The following is a 22,328-nucleotide window of genomic DNA, read 5'->3' on the forward strand; positions in this document are numbered from 1 at the left end:
TATTCTTGATGCTTAATCATTGTAGTTGCTCTCTTTAAATCTAGCAATAGCCTAAGTTCCCAAAATGTATTTTCTTCCTTTTGTTTTTTAATAAACTTTACCTTTTTTTAAAGAACAGAACTGAATTTTTGTGTCCTAAGAGGTTTCTGCACATATTATTTAATTAGCTGGTGGCAACAGCCGATTTCCTTTGTTTTTCTTTCTCAGCTCTTCCCTGGAGCAGGGGTGAAAGGACTTGAGGGTTCCCCACAGGAAGTTCCCCGAATGTGCCTTCCTGGGTTCTCAGAGGGATTTTTCACTTGGGTGGTGGCAGCATTTACCAATCCCAAGGTCAGAGAAAGCTGTAACCTTGGGAGTTTAATACAAACCTGTAGTGGAAATATTAATTTTTAGAGTCCTTGCGGGCCCCTACCTTTTGCACTCAAAATGCCAGAGTGGGGAATCAGCCTTGACAAGGATAAACACTGTTTCCCCCCCGCTTCACCTCTTCCACTCTAACTTTTTAAAATGTCCAACTTTAGAGTGACAAAAAGTTATAGTGTTTCAATTTTCCTTGAGCCACTAACTTTTCTAAAGATGGAGAAGTTAGAGGATAAAAGCCATGAAAAAACCCTGGACACTGCACTCACTGGCAAAAAAGGGGAGAACAAGACATTGATGTTTCATGAAAAATGTAAAGAAAAAGAACGACTGCTTTATTTTGACCCCTGTGAAACAAATTTAAAATTTCAGGAAAGTGATTTTCCATTTTTATAACAGCTTTAGAAGTTACACTCCTTCCTATCAAAATATGCTCTCTAATCTAGAATTACAGCAAAATACTCTGTCAGCAGTGATTCAATAAAAAGAATGTATTCAGTCAGAGTTGTGATTAAAACTATGCCAAGTTTCTCTCAAAGGAAATGCAAATGTTTTTTCTTGGACAGTGTGCTTGGTTATAAGCAGGAATGTCATTGCCTGTGGAAACTCTCCAAGTGAAGTCTGGATGAAGAGTGAGAATGTAGATTCTTGTTGCTGTACAGTAGTTAGTCTTGATCTAAAACCATAGGACTTCCAACTTTAAAGGAAAAGCATTTTGGAAATAGTAAAGCTTAAAGTGGGGTCTCAAATACTGGCTGTCCTTCAGTACTTACACAGTTCACTAAAAGCCAAAGGTTTAAGGATAGTTCTTTAAACTGTTTTCTCTATTATGAACTCTCGGCCAAATTCAGAGCTTGTCTATACACAAACTGAAGCAAAAATATCTACCGTATATACTTGTTCATAAGCCGAATTTTTTTAGTAAAAAAGGGAAGCGCCAGAGAAGAGGGTCAGCTTATGAACGGGTATAGAGAGGGAGAAGTGGGACACAGCCCCTCCCGCCAACAGAGGGAGCAAGGAGAGGCAGCACAGCCAGCAGAGCGAGAAGGGAAGAGGCGGAGCCAGAGTCTCTCCGCTTCTGGCCACGCTGCTCTCCCCACAGGCTCCGAAGCAGCTGCAGCTCCGGGGCTGGCAGGCTGCAGCCATGCCGCTTGGCCCCGCCCCCCAGAGCACGCTGTGGCCATGCCGCCCGGCCCAGCTGGGGCACACTGCTGCCATGCCGCCCGGCCCAGCCGCCCGGAACATGCTGCGGCTGCGCCACCCGGTCTGGCCCGCCGGAGCAGGCTGTGGCCGCGCTGCCCAGTCTGCCAGAGCAGCTCCAGCCAGGCCAAAGACATCCTCCCCCGGCCCTCCCCAAATAAGGCAGGAAGGGATGGGGAGAGCGTGGGGGGGTCCCATGCTAGGGGTGGGGTTGTGTGGGGGGTGGTCACAGGGGTTACTCCCCTGACTCCCAGCTCTCCCTCCAAAAAAATTTCCCCACCAGTTGCTGTCCCGGCCCGTCAGGGTAAGCAGCTAGTGCGCCGGGACACTTTGTTTACTTAGGGTACGTCTATACTTACCTCCGGGTTCGGCGGTAAGCAATCGATCTTCTGGGATCGATTTATCGCGTCTTGTCTAGACGCGATAAATTGATCCCGGAAGTGCTCACCTTCGACGCCGGTACTCCTGCTCCGCGAGAGGAGTATGCGGAGTCGACGGGGGAGCCTGCCTGCCGTGTGTGGACCCGCGGTAAGTACCTTGTAGTTCGAACTAAGGTACTTCGACTTCAGCTACGTTATTCACGTAGCTGAAGTTGCGTATCTTAGTTCGAACTGGGGGGTTAGTGTGGACCAGCCCTTAGGTTTACCTCCGTGCCTGTGGACGCTCGAGGTAAACAAACCATTGCGGCCCACCAGCAGCTTATCCTGATGGCCCTGGAGCCAAAGTCTGCTGATCCCTGAATTATAGGGATTTTCCATTTTTACTTATCCATCTTGGGGGTATCGGCTTATAAATGAACCGGCTTATGATCAAGGATATACGGTATATCTGTTTTAATTTACATCCTTAGTATTCTGGAGTAAGTATTCGCACAGACTTAAAGTAACTAAAGAGATGAATTAAAACAGATTTAGTTATTTCGCTTTCAGTCTGTTTAGACAACCTCTCAGCTCAGCCAAAAATAGGTACCACTGTCATCTGCTTACATCAAAACTGAACTGGAAAGAGACATGACAAACGAAGAGGACAACAGGTGACCTCACTACCATGACTGACAGATAGAAGAGAGTCAGGAGCCTGCTTTCAGTGCAAGCCTACCTTGGGGAGGCTCCAATTCTGGTAACAAGAGTTGTGCTTTTCCAGGAAGGAATGACTAGCACTAAGAAGAATGGATTAGAAAGGGAAATGACAGAACCTACCATAAAGCCACAAGATTAAAGCCAACTACTAATGCTGTAGATTTATATTCCTCCAAAAAAATGGAGATATTTACCTAGAGCACAGGGAATTGAGAGACTAATATATCTCTGTAAAAGAACGTCAAGATACTCAGGTGGAAGCTACTACAGAGTGTGCAAAGTATTCATTGTTATTGTATAACTGAGTAGCCTGAAAGGTTCAATTGTGGTTTAAATCACCTTAAGAACCCTCCAGACCGGAGCTGTATGGAGTTCAAGAGATCATGATTAGGGAAAAAAAAGTTTTTTAAAGAACAGCCAGCTGAAAAAATAATAATACGGAGCTCTGTGGAGGCGAATAAAACTGTTTATCAGAGAGGTCAGATGAATGACTTGCCCATCATAGGCCTTTATTTCCTATCTGACTCAGATGATAAAAGTTTATAAATAAAGTCAAAATCAAAGATTCACACAGAAGTGTGCAAATGAAGTTAGTATAAATAGAAAAACTGGAGTACTTTTCAAGATGCTACATACGACTGAAGTTGTAGAAAACAGTATTAAACAGAGAAATATTAATCATGTACCAGCAGACTATCGTAACATATGCAAATTAACAGATTTAAGGCTGTTAATACTCCAAAGTCAGAAAAGACTGATTCAGTGGGCAACTTTACTGTCCTTGTTACATTTTTTTTTTTTTAATAGAATTTCCTAGAGGTTTGTTCTGAAAGAAAAGAAAGAATATCCACAGTATGGAAACATTTGCTAGATACCACTGTAATGATCTATCATGCCCATCTTCTGGAAGAGGTTTCCCACTGTGTCCCTAAAAACACGTTGGTAGAGAGAATCAAGGGCTCCTGCAGAACTCTGCTTCATTCACAGCACATCATTTGTTAAGTTTTTCACTACAACAGCACAACCTATCCTACATCTGTGTATACATAAAATAGAGTTTTTTAATTAGTCTATTTTGCAGGGTGGATAAAAATCAATTATATTTAAATCGGATTTTTTTGAGGAAAAAAAAATCTATCTAAAGGTAGTTTTAATTAAGATACATTATAGCTCGAAGATATCTCATCATGGAATAGGGATTATAAATTCTAATTCTATAGTATGAGAATATACTCATGTAATATTTAAGAAAAGTTTTGCAAATGGAGTTCCAATAGTTCATGGATTAGGGACCCAACCTTATGGGGTTTCAGGGGCTTCTGTATATATTATTTAGGTTAAGCTTTCTATCTACCCAATAGGACTCGGTGCTCAGTCTAGAAGATACCATCAAAGATGCTTAATTTTGCAGTTCTCAAACTGTGGATTTGTGTCTCCAGAGATAATAAGCTGTTTTTTTTTTTAAATAAATAAGTAAATAATATATAAAGGTGAGAAATAACAGACCTCAACCTTATTATCCCTCTGCAAATTTGTGTACACACAGTCAATCCCTTACCTCTCTCTAAAAGTGCAACATTTCAGAAAGTTCAATGAATAGAAGATTGTTGGGGGCGGAACAGATCTGGACAAGGAGAAGTCTGGAGATAAATGTGAGAAGGGAGGGACAGGAAGTAGAAACAAAAAGTGAAACTGTTTGAGCAGCATATTCCAGAAGTCTTGGGGTCTGAGTTTAGCCTTCATTGATTTGAGATCTACCATAGCATTCTCTCACTAGAAGGAAAAACCTATAATGGCAGCAGGCCATAAAAGAGACCCAGTTTGGGAATATTTTAATGAAGTTCCTCTACCTGTGGGTAAGACAGGCATGCAAAATACAAACAGTGCAACAAAGAAATGCAAGGCCTGGTTGCCCAAATGAAACAACATCATGGAGAAGTGTTCCTTCTCAGGAGGAAGCTGTGTTAATGATGATGATGATGAAAGGAACATGTCTGAACATGCAGGATCTTCAGGTTGGTAAACTTTTTTAATTTCATACTTCTTTTTTAAGGACTGCCTGTCTTCCTTCTGGACTGTTCTTGAATTCTCATGTTTGAGCAAAAATATATAGTTGATACTCTATGGTACTATCATTTTAGATGCAGTTGTGATAAAAAATAAATATCTGAAATAGGCAGATCTTCCTTTTACAATTTCACCTTGAAAGTAGTACTGAGTGTTAGTGAATGCAATGAGCAATACTAAATGAGCAGTATGGTGGTAATTAAAAAAAAAAAAAAAAAAAGAACTCCATCATCCAGAAACAACCATAGATAAGTTTGTGATAAGAACCAGCAGATTACAAAAAGAGGTAACTGATGAAAAAATTGCCCGATTTGTTTATGCAAAAAACTCTCCTTTCCGTATGATTGAGAACCCACACTTCATTAACATGGTTAAGTCATTAAGACCAGGATACAGTTCATCCAACAGAGCAGATGTCGCAGGGAAATTGCTGGATAAAGTGCATGAAAGAGAAATTGAGCAGTGTGCAAAAGGGCTAGAGGGTAAAATTGTTAACCTGAGTCTTGATGGGTGGAGCAATGTCCACAATGATCCTGTGGTATATGCAGTGACAAAGTTAAATTACAAGCATTAAAAAAATGAATGGGACAAGCACTATCTCCAGCTCATTTTCTTGCAAATACACCTCTACCTCGATATAACGCTGTCCTCAGGAGCCAAAAAATCTTACCATGTTATAGGTGAAACCGCGTTATATTGAACTTGCTTTGATCCGCCGGAGCGCGCAGCTCCCCCCCCGCCCGGAGCGCTGCTTTACCGCGTTCTATCTGAATTCGTGTTATATCGGGTCGTGTTATATCGGGGTAGAGGTGTATTCTCAATACTCGGTACCAGGGTCAAACCTTAACTGCTGAAGAAGAGGAGTTGGCTATGACATGGACATCCAGTAATCATCCCTCCATAATGCCAACTATAATAAACTTCAGAGCTAAGGGTGAACCATTTAAGATATATGTTTACTGATGATGTTTTAAAGAAAGTCACACCAGTGAACTGGTGGAAGTCACTTAAGCACTTGGATTCAGAGACTGTTGAAGTGATAATCTCACTTTTAACAGCAGTAGCTTCTTCTGCCGGCGTAGAAAGAATATTTTCTTCCTTTGGACTAATTCATTCCAAATTGAGAAATCTTTTGGGAACTGAAAAAGCAAAAAAGCTTGCTTTTCTTTTCCAGATTATGAACAAAGAGGAAAATGAAGGTGAAGATGACTGAGTTACCTGCAGAAGCCAATATTTTAAGTTTCTCGTGTTGACCTGGCTGACATAGTCGATTTAATTTTTATGTTTTTTTTTTAAATATTTAATTTAACTATTTTAGTTTAAAACAATTTTAACATAAACAAACCTGATTTTAAAAAATTTGAATGTTTAACTAAATTCAAAAATTCATATGCTTGTTTTGTTAAAATATGATATGTTTGCTGTTGAAGAAAAAAAATCCAGAATACATAACATTGTTGTTTTAGTTAAATAAAACAATTTTAATGTCTGTCTCGTGATGTTCTCCTCCTAATACAGCATGGCAAGAAAACCCTCCAAATATTAATGATTAATCTGCTGAATTGGAGATAGTTCACCTCCCAATGACTTCATAAATATCTGCTTCAATTACCTTTGCTAAATGAAATAACCAATCATTCATTTTCTGATATAGCAGTAAAACTAATCTGAAACATTTTCAAAATAAATCACACACTATATACATTTTTAAAGTATCTTCTAAAAATGAAACCTAAATCTATCTGAGTTGTGAAGAATATGTATTAAGGTTATAACAACCAACAAGATTGCACTTTTATGTAGAAATTATGATTAAATCAAGTCTTCCTGACTAGTGATTTAAATCAAATCCACCCTGATCATTTGTATTACACATGTGCAAAATTAGATTGTTTTCAAAGGCTCCATTGCCACATCCAAACCATTTTGTTTGATGCAGAACTCAAAGGCACTTCTCCATGAAAGCTAACTCCAAGCCAAATTAACTTTCCACCTCTAGCCACTGGCACAAAAGCTGCTTAAAGGTCACCAGAATCTATATAGTTTTTATAATGGAAGGAGTATGTTTCTTTCCACTCTTTATACTCAGGACATCTGATTACCGCTCAAGCTTTGAAATATACTCCTTTGGAGACAAGAAAGCCTGGATAATTTCAGTCTGATACAATTACCACAGTCACAAATCTCTGCCACAAAGGTCATGGGCCTTGGTTATTTCCTCTCCTAATAGCCCACCCCGTGACAACTTTCCTACTGCCTGAATATTGAGAGGAGGTAGGAAGCAGCCTTCCAGAGCCTGCTTGTGTTGTACCTTCAGTCACCTCAACACATACTGTCAAAAGGCACATACTTCTAGGTGTTAAATCAACTGCCTTTAGCAGCACCCTGTGCCTCTACCAAGAATGAAAGAGTTCTAGCAGTACAAGCATGGGAATGGAAATCAGGAGTCCCAATTTATAATCCAAGCTCTGCCACTGACCTGATCTGTGGCACTGGACAAGGTCACTTCATGTGCATTCATCAGTTTCCCTATTAGCAACATGGAGAATACCTACTTCCACTGGGATGTAGGGCGGACTGTTTGTAAAAAGCTTGTAAGAGCTGAAGTGCTGTTTATAGTCCTTCTCCCCATTTCCTGTGTTTTCCCTTGTGGGTGCCCCTCCCCCTACCTACACAGCTAAAACCTTCAACAGGAAAGCCCTATATTATTTTAGAAAATGGGAGGAGATTCCCCCCCACACACACACAAGGTTCCAGATGTACATCAGTGGCAGTTGGTACAAGACTGACACCACCATATACTCTGGGTGAATTCTGCACCACTGCACAATGCAGAATTTTGCAGAAATTAATGTTGGGAGAGCAGAATTTCCTTTTCCTCCCACAGAAATGGGCTGCAGAGATGTTGGTCACCACTAGGGGCTGCTGGACCCCGCAGAGCCCAGCTAGCAAATAAAAGACAAGGCCGGGGGGAGGGAACTGGAGGGATCCCAGCAGCTGCAGTTCCCAGCACGCTCTGAAGGAAGGTGGTGGCAGCACGCAGGAAACTCTGTGTAAGCCAAGGCCCAATATCAGGCTGTTTCTCCCTCTGGATCCCTGGGTTCTAGAAGGGTAGTGGGTGAGTGTGTCTGGGCCAGGGGGCCCCACAGCTGGCTTCTGGGGGATAGAGGGTGTGAGTGTCTGGGCTTGGAGGGAGATGTGGCTAGGCTCTGAAGGGTAGGGGGTGTGGGTGTCTGGGCTGGGGGTCCATGCAGCTGGCCTCTGGGGGGGTAAAGAGTGTGTCTGGGCTGGGGGAGCCAAACTTTTGGGGGGGGGGTTAGAAAGCACCTTGGTAGAAATCTTCCCTCTTGAACATATTGGGAACCTACTCTGCAGCACTTTTTTTTTTTTAGCAGTAAGAGAACCTCTAGTCTTAGGGCTGATCTATACTGAAAACTTACATCCATATAGCTATGTCTCTCAGGGGTGTAAAAAATCCACACCCGAGAAACATAGCAATGCTGACGTAACACCTGGGATAGACAGTGCTAGGTCAACAGAAGAATTCTTCCACTGACCTAGCTACTGCCTCCCAGGGAGGTGAATTAACTACAGTGATGGCAGAATCTGGTCTACACTAGGAAATTAGGTCAGTATACCTACATTGTTCGGGGTGTGAAAAATTCATACTGCCGAGCAATGCAGTTAAACTAACCTAATCTCCAGTGTAGGCAGTGGTAGGTCGAGACAGAGTACCTATGCTGGTGGGAAAACCCCTCCCCCATCAGTGTAGGTAGTGTTTTCATTTGAAATGATCCAGTGGTGCACTAGCCCCACTGCAGCGTTTCAAGCATAGACAAGTCCTGCAAGATGCAGATACACCAATTTAAATGTTCAGTGTAGACGAGCCCTAAGATTAGAGGTTCTCTCACTGCTACTGAGCCCTAACTACATGTGCCCTGTCGCATTACCAGTATACTGTACACAACTATAAATAGGATTCTCGAATTAAAGGTTTATTTAGGATGTTTTAACAAATGTACAACTCATTTCCTTGCAAGCCCCATGACAAAAATATTAACCATTACAAAATGAGCTTATCACTTAGTTTAGAGAAACATTTACACTACCCAAAATGTACGGCTTGAGAATTTTCTTACACACAGAAAATTTTGTCTTTACTAACGTTTACAAACCCAGAGAAGTCTGTCAAACTTACGATTACTACAAAAAAAACCCCTCCAAATATAATGTTTGTTGTAGGGTTTTTTTTGGGGGGGGGGCAGGAAACTGTCTCTGAAGAAGTCATCTATATGCTACCCTCTGTTTGACAAGTGTCCATTGCTGAGTATATTGTTCCCACAATTCTGTATGCCTGGATTTAGCATAATTTTTTTTCTCGGAAACTTCCAAATTTTTCCTTTTTTTAAAAAAAGAAATCAATTTCCCATCCTCAGCCATTTCACTTCCACTCACCCACATTCTCCTTTCTGTATCATTTCCATTTGTATTCCCAATCTTAAACCCCAAAGTAAAAAATAAAAAATAAAAAAATCACAATAATGTCAGTCTCCAAATGACAGATCTGTTTGCTGAACCTCAACCCCCTGTATTCTCCCTTCTTAAGTATTTGGGAATACTTACCTTTTGCAGGGCCGGAGACATACCTTCTCCACCCATGGAACCTCAACTCTCACCTTTCGGAACAGTCTATTATATTACGTTTTGAGTTACGCGAGGAAGATTTACACAGAATCCATGGAGATTCCTCTGCATCCATTCTTTAATTTCTCAAGATCGCTCACTCCACAACTCTACTCAACACCCCCTAAACATTAATTTACTCTATATTTTAAATATTAAGCACAGCTACTACACACACACGTTTACACCAATCAAAACTGAATTGTGTATTTTCTTCTCATTAATATAGTTATTATTCAACGCCTCATTTTGGATGATGTCCAGTAAATCCCTTTTGGTTAATCTTCAGGTATCTGAGCTCTCCTGTTTCACAATACCACATCTGTCACTGACTTTTCTGTAGAGGGTCTCTTTTCCTACCCTCTTTTTCTTGGGTTTCACCATCGGTCATGATTTTTTGTCAGTTCTTCCCTTCTTTAGGGTCTATGTGAGTGATACTGAAAGCTTAATTAGAAGTCAAATGGAAACCCCCACCCTATAGTGAATTCCTGACCTTTTAAGTGTTGCTAAAATTTCACCCAGCTCTAATCTCTTTTTTAAAGAGGAGAGAGATGGTTTTGGACAAACTTGAGCTTGTGGCTTTGGAGTATAAGTTCTGAATGTTCTCTAGCCTTTTTCATAGTAAATTCATTTTGACAACAGTGATGAAATTTCATGAAGTCTATAGGTTTTGTGTCACCTCTTCCACAGAGCTCAAATTTAACGACCCCTTAACTAAAGTTTGTGGATACTAGGATTTCCTCCTTCAACTTTTTCAGGCAGACTTCAATTCTAATACAGTTTCTTTTCTCTTTTCCATGCCATTTACCGTGAGCAGAAGCTCTCTTTTTTGCTTCAACAGGACCATGGGACATTGCAGCTGTCTGTTTTGCTCTGCTGTTTCTCCCAGTCCTGCTTCAGCAATAACTACCTATTACTTTTCTTCACTGCCACAATCTTGGGGTAATCTCATTTGCAAACAAATTCAATTAGCTTTATGCTGAAGACTCATAGATCCACCCATCCATTCCTTCTGTCCAAACTAAAATCTCAGCCTCTCTGCGCAGATGTCTGTCAGCTCACGCTTAACATGCCTATGACAGAGCTCTCCCCCTGCCCCCATCCCAAGCTCTCCCCCTGCTCCTTTCTCAATCACTGTGGACAACACCACATCCTGTCTGTAACTCAGGTCCATAATCGGGGAGTCATCTTTGATTTGGACCTTTAAGTCCTCATATTCAAGCTACATCTAAACCTTGCAGATTCTTTCCACATAACATCTTTAAGATAAAGTCTTTTCTATCCATCCACACAACAAACATTCTCATCTAAGCTTTTATATCATGTCTCAAGAACTACAACATCACCCTGATTTCCCAGCCCATAAAATAAAGCAGTCAGGCAGGTTTCAGTTAGTTGTCAGTTGTCATCCCTTCTTCCCTGGGACATGTTTATGAAAACTTATAAAGAGTCCAAGCAGAACAAAAACCAGTAGTAACAAATACAAACAGCAACAAGCAGCAGTTTCCATATATAGACTTGGGGGCACAGCGACAGCTCACACCCAGCTGTTTCCCACTGCTGCCTTCCAGGTGGCCCATTATATTGCCCTTGCTCTCTCTAGTAAGTCAGGGTTAATTGGCTGCTGCTTTGACCCCTTAGGATCTATGCTAGGGAGTGCCCTTGTAAGCGGTCACACATTCTTTTTTCTGGCCTTGACAAATGCAATGTTGCCCTGTTCATATCCATTCACAATGCTTCTACAAAGATCACTTTTCTAGCCCATTGCTTTGACCATGTCACCCCCTCCCTATGAATCCCTCCACTGGTTTTCCCCCTTCCTATTACATCAAACATAAGCTGCTTATCTTCACTTTCCAAGCCCATCCCCCACCTTATCTATCATCTCTCATTCCTTACAGAAGTGTCATCTCCTATCTACAATCTTCCCCAAGATGCTAGCCTCCATCGCCCACCCACCTGTTAAGTTTGCAAACAAGCAATCTTCACTGCCCCTCATATACACATCCACAAAGCTACAGCATTATCTTCCTTAAATCCCTCCTGCTGGAGGCCTTAGGGTGCTGCCACACCCATACCAGGAAAGGAGCAGTGGGGAGGTCCTCCAAGCACTACAGTCACTGCAGGGCAAGCAGCCAATCAGAGAGGCTGCAGGGATCAGCCAATGAGGGCCCAGCAGGCTCATATAAAAGGAGCTGCACAGCCAGAGTGAGTTCAGTCTGATAGCAGGGACCGGGGGAGCAAGAGGTGCTCCTGGCTGCCAGGACTCAATTAAGATGGGGAAGTGGCCCAAGGAAAAGAAGTTAAAGGGATGTGGCATGTGGCTGCTACTCAGAGAATCCCTGGGCTGAGCCCTGGAGTAGTGGGTGGGCCCGGGTCCTCTGTCCCCCACCCTCCCAACAGCCATTGGGGAAGTGGCTGTGCCCTGAGAGAAGGGAATTTAGACAGGCCTAGGGAAGAACTGTACATGGATCTGTTCCCCCATGGAAGGGGGCTGAACTGAGATGGACCAGCTGAAAAGCTTGGGTCAGAGGACTAAAGGGCAGGAAAAGAGCAACGGTAATACAATCAATCATCCCCTACACTGCTTGAATTAAAAAAGAAAAAGAAAAAAGAAAAAAACCCTCATGAGTGAGGCAGGAAAAGATCACAAGATCTAAAAAAATTTACTTTTGGCATATTTGCCTTCTGGGTTGGGAACCTTTAGGATACATAGGGGTCAGTTTTCCATTCATTTTGCTGCAGCCAGGAAGGTATGAACTTTTTTTTTTTTTTTTTTTTAATAATGAAAACAGATTGTCACATACTCATAGGACTCTATACACTTGGGCTCTAAGGAAAATACCAGTTATTGTGAGACTCGCAACAGTATCATGACAGCTGGCAAAACAGTCCTTTATTTTACAAAAATCTAGTCCATTGTCTGCAGTCAACATTGTTGATAGTGTTGAACTATTTATTAAGAACGGACCAATCCTGCTACAATTTGTGAAGAAAGTCATGACAAAAACAGATGGAACTATTATAGCCAAAGCAGTCAACATCGAAATAAAGATGTAGAAAATATGCAGCATTTACTGAAACCTGTTTCCATAGTGACCAAATGCAAAAGAACCTTCTCTATTGCAGATACTGTTGAAATCTGGAAACAACTTCAACAAAACTACTGAAAAATTCCAGGCAGTGAAGGAATGGATAGACCCAACACTCATTCCACCTCATTTTCTTGCAACACAAAGTATCAGGATAGCCTAACTGACAAAGAATATGCTGCTGTGACATGAGCCCCTAATAGTCTATCAATCATGCCAATCATAATCAATGTCAGGGCTAGAGGTGCACCATAAAACAGTACATATTTGTTGCCAAAGCCATAAAGAAAGTCAAACTGCTAAAATGGTGAAAGTCACCAGCTAGAACCTGGAGCCAGAGTTTGCTAAAGTGCTGAATGGCTTTTAACAGCAATACCATCTTTTGAGATGAAAAATAATTTCTTCAGTTGGACTAACTTATTCAAAGTTTAGAACCTGACCAGGTATTGAAAAAGCAGAACAGTTTGTCTTAATCTTCTATTTTATAAATAAAAATGAGGTGGGAGATAACAGCTCTTAGTTCTAGAACTTGAAACACATGGAGATCTACACACGTATTTATAATGCACAGAAAAAACCTTCATGATCACAGGGGACTTCAATTTGACATATAATGGAGATCTTGTGCTGCCAGTTGTAAAACATCATAGTTTTCTAAACGTTAAACATTATAGTTGACAATTTCCTAACAGATGAAGAGGGACTGATCCCAGAAGTTAATGGTCGCTTAGGAAAAGTGTTCACGATTTGACCACATTTATGATGTGCCAACAGAATGAAGTCCAGACCAGTAATATATATACTTGGTGCTTTAATAGGGACAATTTCACAAAACTGAAAAAATTATGAGCCAAATCAGCTGGGAGAATGAATTTAATCAGAAAAAATGTGAATGAAAATTTAGAATTGTTGAAAAACATCTTACTAGATGCCCCAAAAGCCACAATCAACAATTAAGAAGTCTGTGCTGGCTAAAAAACAACCTGCTTTAGAGGGGAAGTAAAGGCAGCAGTAAAAAACACCCACACACCACAAATGCATATAACCCAGAAGCTAGGAATTGTAGAAAATTGATAAGGGAAGCAAAGGACACAAGGAGAAATCTATGCCCAGCAGAGTTAAGGACAAAGGTTTTAAAATATATTATGAACAACCAGAATCCTGATAATGGTACTTATCCATTATTAGATGGAAATGGTAAATTTATAAATAATAATGCAGAAGTGTTCAATAAATATTTCTGTTTTGTATTTGGGGGGGAAAAAACAGATTTTATAGTCTCATGCAGTGATGATTAAATTAGTAGCTGCTGTTTAACATCCTCCAGAGACACTAAAGTTAGACATTTTAAAATTAACTTGTCTGGATAACTTGCATCCAAGAGTTCTAAAAGAGCTGCATGGGAAGGTTGTTGGACTGTTAGTGTTGTTTTTCAAGAAGCACCAGGAACATTCAAGAAGACTGGAAGAAAGCTAATGTTGTCCCAATTAACAACAAAGATAAACAGGATGATCTGGGTAATTGTAGGCCTGTCAGCCTGACATCAACCCCAAGCAAGATAATGGAGCAGCCGATGTGAGACTCAATTAATAAAGAACTATAGGAGGGTAATATAAATAATGCAAATCAACACAGGTTTATGTCAAACTAACTTGCTTTTAATGAGATTATAAATTTGGTTCACAAAGGTAATAGTGTTGATGTAATATACTTAAGACTTCTGTATGAGGTTTGACTTGGTACTGCATGACATTTTGATTAAAAATAGAATGATATAAAGAAAACATGATGCTCGTTAAATTGATTAAAAACTGGCTGAGATCACAAAATGTAACTGTAAATGGGGAATTGCCATCATGCAGGTCTGTTTACAGTGAAGTCCCACAGAGATCAGTTTTTGGCCCTATGATATTTAACATTTTTATCAATGACCCGGAATAAAACACAAAACCACCACTGATCAAGTTCGCAGATGACAAAAATTGGGCAGTGGTAAATAACAGGACAGGTCACTGATTCAGAACTATCTAGCTTGCTTGGTTAACTAGGCACAAGCAAACAGTGTGTGTTTTAATACAACCAAACGTAAATGTGTATATCTGGGAACAAAGAACTCAGGCTGTATTTACAGGGTGGGGGACTCTATCCTGGGAAGCAGTGACTATGAAAGAATTTTGGGGGTCATGGTGGATTATCCATGAACATGAGCTCCCAGTGTGACACTACGGCCAAAAGAGCTAATGCAATCGTGAGCTGCAAAAACAGTAGGAGTAGAGAGGCTGTTTTACCTTTATACTTGGCACTGGTGAAACCACTCTGTGTCCAGTTCTGGTGCTCACAATATTTAACAATAGGCTCTTCAATCTGGCAGAGAAAGGAATTAACAAAATCCAATGGCTAGAAGTTGAAGCTAGACAAATTCAGACCGGAAATAAGGCCTACGTTTTTAACAATGAGAATAATTAACCGTTGGAACAATTTACCAGTGTTGTGGTGGATTTTCCACCACTGAATTTTTAAATCAAGATAGGATGTTATTATAAAAGATATGCTTTAGTTATAATTTTCAGAAGTTCTATAGTCTGTGCTATATAGGAGGTCAGACTAGATGATCACAATAGAATCTATGAATTCAATGATTACACATAAAGCTTCCTTTGTTTAGTAAATCTGTTAGCTGTAGATGTGAAACATGTTTTGATAAACTTTTTTAAATGTATCCACACATTTAAGGTAACAACATTTTTTAAAATGTTTGTGCTAAACTGAATTCAACTTTCACTCAAATTCAGGTTGTCACAAATGATAAGTAAATCTTTTATTGCGGGGGAGCTGGTATCAGCCACTCTATTTAGGTTGCCTAATACTTTCCATTACAAAGGATTCTTGCTACATTTTCCTTTAAAAAGCTCTCACACCAGTACTGTTTGCAGCAGGCTTTTGATATTAGCCAGAGGGAACACCTTCAGACTACAGAAGTGTCTTTTCTTTGCCCCATGAAATTCTAGATTTGGCTGACACACGAAGGGCTAAAAAATGCCATTTGCCTTCTTTCACTTCCGTTCCTCAGAAAAAAATCTGACAACCTTCCAAAATGAACATTTTGAGGCCTGTCACCAGACCAGCAGCAGCAACACACACTGTACTACATTGGGAAAACATGGAAGCTGACAGGAGTTGTAGCAGGGGGAAGCCCCTCACCCTGTTAGCCTTCTGATCCAGCACATTGCTTCAGTGGCACATTTACCCTCAATCCCCTTGGGAGCACCACATAGGGTAGGAGCCTGGAAAAGTCCCATGCAGTGAGAGAGAGATATGCTGTAGGTCTGGCACCTCCTAAATACTCCTTGGACTCAGTGGCCAATCTTGCTCTGGGGCAGGAGCTCCTCCCATTTTGGAGGCAGGAGAGGCCAGACTCCCATCCCCTCTTCTGGCAAAATACCCTTTCCCTGCTGCCAGCTAATATAATTAAATCCTGTAGCTCAAGAAGTAGCAGCCTGTACTGTGGAGCTGACAGTTTGGGGTTCAAGCCCTGATGGTGATTCAGGATGTGGAAGAAGGTGGTTGTTACAGTTGCACAACAGTTTACCTTTTTCTTTTAAAAAAAAAAACCAGAAGTTACATAGACAAACTATGCTAAAATAACTCTCGGTTGCAAAGTCAAACTCTCAAAAGTTGGAAAATGAAAGAATTATGGCTGCCTGCACAACTGTAATTCTGACCCATTACAATATAGTCTTTAATTGCAGGATCACATTCTGTTTTTTCCACAGGACCCTGGCCTCAGTAAGTGCACAGGTTGGACATGCAAGTTGGCAGAAATAAGGTTTTCAGTTTTTGGCCCTACAATTTTTAAGTTGTATTCTTTTAGCATAATGCTTTATGTGCAACCTATTAAACAAGAAATACTGTACAACAGTCATCATTTTCTAATCTATTGAAAAATGTAGCATTAAGAATTTGAACATTTTAATCACTATAACACTGTAATTACATAAATAAATGTGTATAGTTACAGTGTATTCTTCTGGTTAGCATAAAGGCATACCAGATCTAGTATAAAGGCTATATTTTGTGGTAATCATAAATTGGTATTTTCTTTAGGAAGGTAATGAAGAAGCGCAAACAAAACAATTAAGCTTTCTTTAAATCCAAATTTTCCACTCACTGATTTAAATTATTAGAATTGGACTGAGATAAAATGATTTAAATCAATCCAGCCTGAGCAAGCATGCGACCAGCTCCTTTATGCCTCAGGGGACGCAGGGCCCTTGAGAATAGCTTCTTTTCTGAACTAGCGGGGACCACAGGATAACTGACTCATCTCATCACTTCCTGGGTTGGGCTGCTCCTCTGAAGCTACACATCAGAATAAAAATCAAACTACAAAAATCAGAAAGTTATGATTAAATCTCCTGCTGTTTAATGGCCATATCATAAAGTGAATATTGAGACAATTTTTATAAAAATAAGTTCTTCCTATTTTCTCTTCCCTTGCCTCCCTCAAACGTGCTACTTGGATACATCTAAATAAACAAGATTGCTTCTCCAAATATAATTGTTAGAAACTGGATTTAGAAGTTAGGAGACAAGTTTAGTCCCAGGAGACATATCTGCCAACAAAAAGCAGTTATTTCAAAGTTAGTTTCAATAACATTTGGTGATATTTCCTACTCCTATACAATGTGTACAGCCTTCTGATATAGTTTTTCCACAGACAGTTGCTGGAAACCCTGCGGTCTCAGCTCTCATTTCAAACAGATACTCAGTCATAACACAAATGTACCATACTTGCTAATTTCTCATTGTTTGGATAAGATATTTAAAAGCCCATATATTTTAACATATGCTATTTTGATAACCATAATGCTTATTGAATAACTCGGTCATCTTTTCATTACTGATTCTGAGGCTTTTTTAAAAATACATTCTTCTTTAAAGCAACAGGGTAAAAAATAATATTCTGGATGTTTCTGACATTAGTCAGTGAGATGGTTTCCACTCAGTTTGTCTAGACTGGGGGAAAAGATCAAGGTTAGGTTGGGTTAGCTAACACATTTTAACTTACCCTGATCCACACACAATCATTTTTTCTATCTAGGCAAATCCTGAGTTACAACATACAATTCAGCTAGCACCCAGAGTGGCATGCTACTTTTGGATGTGAAGAATTCGCTTGGCTTCTCAACTATTACAGTAATGAGTGTAGGACAGCTCACTCTGCTTTCCTTTCACTAACTAATCCATTTTGCAGCTGCCACCTCCACTCTGCTTTGAATGTCATCAGCCATTACCAGAGACCTCATGAATCAATGCATATCCTGCCTTCTCCACTTCTACTGCTGAAAGTGTCTATGCTGAAAGTTCAATGAAATATGAATAAGGGTTCACTGAGGTTTTCAAAATTGATCAAAGATCAATCTTAATGTTCTCAAACAAAAAGCAGTTTCAGAAGTTTCCTTTTTTAAACTTTTAAAAAGAAAACCAATGGTTAGAAGCTAACTATAATGTGCACAAGCAGGAAACCCTCTCCTAAAAACCCTCTCTTTTGTTAATCTCAATGTTAGAAAGAGACATGCAGCCAAGTTATACAGTAAACTGGTTTGTGATCCTACAGTGAATGTTTCAATAGACCCTTTGCAGGGTCTGATTTTGGGCTCATTTGCAGAAATAGAAATTACACGCACTGCCCAGCAGATTTTTAGGGCATGGCTACACTTGCAGATATAGAGCACTTTGAGTTAAATCAGCCTTCGTAGAGCGCAGTAGGGAAAGCGCTGTAGTCTGTCCACACTGACAGCGCACTGGCGTGGCACATTAGCAGCTCTTGCAACAGCCACAGAAAGCAGTGCATTGTGGTAGCTATCCCAGCATGCAAGTGGCTGCAACGTGCTTTTCTAACGGGGAGGGGGTGGGATAGGGTGTGACAGGGAGGGGGGGAGAGAGTGGGTTTTTGGGGGGCTGAGAGCATGTCAGCATGCTGTCTTTTAAGTTCAGACAGAAGCAGACCTCCCCCCCCCCCCCCCGCCTCTCTCTCTCACACAGCATTCCACAGTAATGGTTGCTTTGTCTCGGAGCAGATAAGCATGCCGGCTGTCAAACGGCGTTTTCAAAGGGCATATCCAAAACAATGACAAGAGTGGCCACTTGACTTAAGGGGATTATGGGACATTTCCAGAGGCTGATCAGAGCGCAGTAATGCAACACCTCGTTCACACTGATGCTGAGGCACTCCAGCGGGGGCGCATCAAACGTTATTCTACTCGCCGAGATGGAGTACTAGGAGTGCTCTAGCCGTGGAGTCAGAGCGTTCTACGTGCCTTGCCAGTGTGAATGGGTAGTGAGCTAGTGCACCTGGGGCTCCTTTCATGCGCTGTAACTCGCAAGTGTAGCCAAGCCCTTAGGAAGAATAGGTACTTTCCAATACCAACAACCCAAAGACCTGCTGCACCACCACAATAATATTGGACGAACAACCATTTTTAAAAGGGTAACATATTACGGCAGCAGCAAGACGCTTTGTTTTTCAGAACTTAAAGATATCTTGCCTGATTTTCAATACTTGACCACAGAATTTTACTCAATATTAGGGAAATGATACCAAGAGTGGGGAAAAAATGAATGAAGTAATAACTGAGGAGCAGCTTTCCAATATAACTGTATTGTAGCTTCCATAGCAGTTATATTGGAAGCATAACACTAGCAAAGGAGGCCGGAAACACAGGAATTGCCAAACCAGATTAGAGACAAGGTACATTCAGTATAGTGTCCTGTCTCTCACAGTGCCCTGCACCAGACTGCTTCAGAGGAAGGTGCAACATAATGGACAATAATGGAATAAACGGCCTGTTGGGGAAATTTCATAACTAATGGAAGTTGGCTTACAAACTTCAAGTTTATATCTCTTTGTTTATTTTTAATCCAAGCTAATTTAACTGTGGATATTCTCATTGCCTATACATAGATATAGATATACACACACACCCCTAGCCAATCTCTTGATCCCAGTGACATCAAGGGTAGGTCTACACAGCAGTGTAAGCCTAGTCTTGAGGGACTCAAGTCAGCGGACCTGCATCAGAAAACCCTGGGTTTGAGCATCTACACAGCATTTTAACTCTAGGTTAAGGATTTTCTGAACTGTGCTTGAACCTAGGGCTCTAGCATCCACACTGTGGTGCACAGACCCAAGTCAAAGTAACCTTATCCCAGAGTACCTACCACACACCCCAGCGTCAATACTCTAGCCCTATGAATGTGTTGCACTGAAGGAAAACTCTACTGCCCACCCTTTTTCGTAACTGTGATGGTACTACTGATGGGACTCAAGTTCCCATAAGGAGGACACACACTGCATAATGAGCTCCTTTGATAGCTGTCCCAGTAGAATGACTGCAGTTTGAGAAGGCTTTATACTGAACTACCATCTAATCTGAGAATTGGGTTCTCCCCCTCTAGACTGAGTCACATTGGCAGGAAAATGCCCACGTGCACCTGTTCTGAGGGTAACTAGGCATCAGGCTCCAGGGCTGTCAAACTATGAAAATTAAAACTTTTTGTGATTCTTAATTTTTAAAATGGGACATTGAATGGAAGCGTTTGTTTGGTTTTATTTATTTATTTTTATCTGTTTTGAAGTTTGACATAAAATGCAGGTTTCAGAGGAAAAACGTGCGCACACACACACACACCTCCAGCCTGGCTGCTGCTAGTTGCAGAGCAGTGAAGTGCATCCCCAGGGCGTGGGGTGCAGTGTGTTCCAGCACCCCTCGGGATCCCTTATATCTGCCCCGCCACATGCCAGGAGGTAGACATAAGAGATCCATGGAGGGCTGTGGGGAAGTTTTGGGGCTGGCTCCCACTCACTGTCTTGACAGTGCACACAGCCTGGGTGCCCCTGCACATGCAGCCCCAGGGATGGGAAGGACGGCCCAGGAGTAAGGGCCAGAGAGGAGGACGGTGACCAAGCACTGTCCTGCAGGGAGGGGTAGCAGGAGAGCTCCCAGCTCAGTGCTGCTGAGGGAGGGATAACCCCCTACATCCCAGCAGCAGGGAGCTGCCTCCCACCTGTCAGCTTTGCTCCCTGCTCCGACCGAGCTCCACACAACAGCAAAAAGGAGCTGGAACAGGAGCTGCCATCACCACAAGAGGAGCAGGAACAGGGAGCACCCTCGGCCAGCCAGTAATGGCACCTCTGGCCGCTGCGCTGGCTGCCTGGAGTGCTGCTCCTCTGCCCCTAGGAACTCTAGAATACATCCGGAGGATTTTCAGGACCAGAGTCAAGCCAAAGCTGTGTGCACACAGGAAAGCTATAGGCTTGGACCCTATGTCCCAGGTTAACACAGTCTCGGACCCTAGGTTAACACAATGGGTGTGCGGACTGTGACAATGTTCCTCCTCTATCTTGGTGGGTCCTGCGCTTATTGGCGGATTTTCTTGTCTCAGAGATTCACCATGTGGGTTGGGGAGCAGCCCAGAGACCTTCCCCTCTGGAAGAACCCCCAGTCCAGGTCAATTGGGAGGTTTGGGGGGAACCCGGACCCGCCCTCTACTCCGGGTTCCAGCCCAGGGCCCTGTGGACTGCAGCTGTCTAGAGTGCCTCCTGTAACAGCTACATGACAGCTACAACTCCCTGGGCTACTTCCCCATGGCCTCCTCCAAACACCTTCCTTATTCTCACCACAGGACCTTCCTCCTGGTGTCTGATAACGCTTGTGCTCCTCAGTCCTCCAGCAGCACACCCTCTCAGCTCCTTGCACCTCTTGCTCCCAGCTCCTCACACTCACACCACAAACTGAAGTGAGCTCCTTTTTAAAACCCAGGTGCCCTGATTAGCCTGCCTTAATTGATTCTAGCAGCTTCTTCTTAATTGGCTCCAGGTGTCCTAATTAGCCTGCCTGCCTTAACTGGTTCTAGCAGGTTCCTGATTACTCTAGTGCAGCCCCTGCTCTGGTCACTCAGGGAACAGAAAACTACTCATCCAGTGACCAGTATATTTGCCCTCTACCAGACTCCTGTACCCCACTGGTCTGGGTCTGTCACAGGACGCAAGGGGGAGTTAGGCTTGAGCCCAGGCTCAAATTGCTGCGTTGACATACCCCAACTGGCAATCTGTTCCACAGGTTAATCATTGATGTAAAATTGATTACATTTGCTGCCTTTCAAATGAAAATTTATTATCCCTTTATTGTGGTATTATGGGCAGGGGAATACGTGGCACACAATTTATCTTCTCTATACTATACAAAATAATGAATCTCTCTATCACAGTCATTTGCTTCTTTTGTAAACTTAATACAAATTTTCAGTCTCTTCATAAGGATTTTGTCTTTTCATGCCTCTAATAATTTTTGTTGCCTATCTCGGAGCTCAATATCTTCTATAGTCTTTCTGAGACAGGTGATGACCACTGAAAAAAAAATATTCCATTTAATGGTGTACCACCAATTTATATATTGGCATTAAAATATTTATAGTATATATAATTAGATAGAAAGAAAAGTGTTGGGATGTATTTTTCCTGACCACTGCTGCAAATTGTTCAAATGTTTTCATTGAGTTGACTACAATAGCTCATGGCCTAAATGACAGTTAATTTAGAAGCCAGTGGGGTGTCTGAGTAGATCAAATTATTCCTTCCATCAGGTATTACTGTGCATTTGTCCACAGTTAACTTCATTTTTCATTCTGTGTCCCAGATACCTGTTCAGTTCTTTCTACCTGAAGTTTTCTCTAGTCTTTGCCATCTGCAAGTTTTGCCACTTTAATACATTAAATGATCTGGAAAAGGTGTATACAGTGGTGTTGTAGCTGTGTTGCTCCCAGGATATGAAAGAGAGAGAAGGTG

The 22,328-nt window shown here is 41.6% G+C and overlaps 1 protein-coding gene across 3 annotated transcripts in view; it reads right to left on the bottom strand.

Annotated features, from left to right (window-relative positions):
* The window catches only part of RHOA (ras homolog family member A), an 80,916-nt gene that overhangs the window by 45,292 nt on the left and 13,296 nt on the right, over positions 1–22,328 (bottom strand). Inside the window, exon 2 of one of the 3 annotated variants that reach the window (XM_065408628.1) lies at positions 14,770–14,845. The exons of the other annotated variants lie outside the window; for them this stretch is intronic. The gene's annotated coding sequence lies outside the window, so the exon portion shown is untranslated. The remainder of the gene's footprint in view (positions 1–14,769; positions 14,846–22,328) is intronic. 3 annotated transcript variants of the gene reach the window in all.

The sequence above is a fragment of the Emys orbicularis genome, chromosome 7 (genome assembly GCF_028017835.1).
Source record: "Emys orbicularis isolate rEmyOrb1 chromosome 7, rEmyOrb1.hap1, whole genome shotgun sequence".
Classification (NCBI taxonomy): Eukaryota; Metazoa; Chordata; order Testudines; family Emydidae; genus Emys; species Emys orbicularis.